Genomic DNA, 2,187 nt, shown 5'->3' on the forward strand with positions numbered 1-2,187 from the left:
TGATAGCACTTAATTTAAAATTTATTCTTGGATCCAGTCTACAATAAGTGAATATATACACAAATACAAATATAAAAATAAACTATATACTTCAACAAGATACAGGGTGAAACAAAGTAGACTAGAAAGACTAAAAGGAAAAAGATGAGCAAATATATATAATACAAATGCAATAAAAATAAGGCAAGGATTTCAACAGCAATGTGAAAGTGGATTTTCAGTGCTTGCTTTGGCAGCACATATACTAAAATTGGAACGATACAGAGAAGATTAGCATGGCCCCTGTGCAAGGATGACACGCAAATTCGTGAAGCGTTCCATATTTTTTCGCCAAAGCAATCCTGAGAAACAAAAACCAAGCAGGAGGCATCACTCTCCCAGACTTCAAGAAATACTACAAAGCCACAGTCATCAAAACAGTGTGGTACTGGGATCAAAACAGACAGACAGACCAAGGGAACAGAATAGAGAACCCAGAAATAAACCCTGACACCTATGGTCAATTAATCTTTGACAAGGGAGGCAAGAACATCAAATGGGAACAAGAAAGTCTATTCAGCAAAGACTGCTTGGAAACCTGGACAGCTGCATGCAAAGCAATGAAACTAGAACACACCCTCACACCATGCACCAAAATAAACTCAAAATGACTGAAAGACTTAAATAGACGACAGGACACCATCAAACTCCTAGAAGAAAACATAGGCAAAACACTCTCTGACATCAACATCATGAATATTTTCTCAGGTCAGTCTCCCAAAGCAATAGAAATTAGAGCACAAATAAACCCATGGGACCTCATCAAACTGAAAAGCTTTTGCACAGCAAAGGAAACCAAAAAGACAACTTACAGAATGGGAGAAAATAGTTTCAAATGATGCAACTGACAAGGGCTTTATCTCTAGAATATATAAACAACTTATACAACCCAACAGCAAAAAAGCCAATCAATCAATGGAAAAATGGGCAAAAGACCTGAATAGACATCTCTCCAAAGAAGATATACAGATGGCCAACAAACACATGAAAAAATGCTCAACATCACTGATTATAAGAGAAATGCAAATCAAAACTACCATGAGATACCACCTCACACCAGTCAGAATGGCCATCATTCATAAATCCACAAATAACAAGTGCTGGAGGGGCTGTGGAGAAAAGGGAACCCTCCTGCACTGCTGGTGGGAATGTAAACTGGTACAGCCACTATGGAGAACCGTTTGGAGATACCTTAGAAACCTATACATAGAACTTCCATATGAGCCCGCAATCCCACTCTTGGGCATCTATCCAGACAAAACTCTCCTTAAAAGAGACACATGCACCCGCATGTTCATCGCAGCACTATTCACAATAGCCAGGACATGGAAACAACCCAAATGTCCATCGACAGATGATTGGATTCGGAAGAAGTGGTATATATACACAATGGAATACTACTCAGCCATAAAAAAGAATGACATAATGCCATTTGCAGCCACATGGATGGAGCTAGAGAATCTCATCCTGAGTGAAATGAGCCAGAAAGACAAAGACAAATACCATATGATATCACTTCTAACTGGAATCTAATATCCAGCACAAAGGAACATCTCCTCAGAAAAGAAAATCATGGACTTGGAGAAGAGACTTGTGGCTGCCTGATGGGAGGGGGAGGGAGTGGGAAGGATCGGGAGCTTGGGCTTATCAGACACAACTTAGAATAGATGTACAAGGAGATCCTGCTGAATAGCATTGAGAACTTTGTCTAGATACTCATGTTGCAACAGAAGAAAGGCTGGGGGAAAAATGTAATTGTAATGTATACATGTAAGGATAACCTGACCCCCTTGCTGTACAGTGGGAAAATAGAAAAAAAAAAAAGAAGCTGAGGCACAGGTAGTTTAAGCTTTCTTATACCATGCAGCTAGTATATGGGAGTGGCAAATGTTACCCAAGTCTGCCTGATTCCAAAGCTGTTTCTCTTAAACACTAAGCAACGACTTCCCCCTTAGAAATGGGCCTAGTGGTTATGCAGTTTAAATCCATGAAACAGACCAGAAAGGCTCTCAAAATACAAAACTGTATGGTTTTGGTTATATGGTGAAGATGTTGAATGACTTGAATTATTGAACATTTGGGAATATTGCAATAATACTATCCAGTAACAGTCAATTTTTATATTAAGAAAAATCCTGTGAAATCTCT

The 2,187-nt window shown here is 39.0% G+C and overlaps 1 non-coding gene across 1 annotated transcript; it reads left to right on the plus strand.

The window, feature by feature from the left end:
* The first annotated feature begins 220 nt into the window (after nt 1-220).
* On the plus strand, nt 221-327 carry LOC125114674 (U6 spliceosomal RNA). The gene has a single exon (XR_007131873.1). It is a non-coding gene; the product is annotated as a U6 spliceosomal RNA (small nuclear RNA).
* Nucleotides 328-2,187: the final 1,860 nt, after the last annotated feature.

Source organism: Phacochoerus africanus, chromosome 1 (genome assembly GCF_016906955.1).
Source record: "Phacochoerus africanus isolate WHEZ1 chromosome 1, ROS_Pafr_v1, whole genome shotgun sequence".
Classification (NCBI taxonomy): Eukaryota; Metazoa; Chordata; class Mammalia; order Artiodactyla; family Suidae; genus Phacochoerus; species Phacochoerus africanus.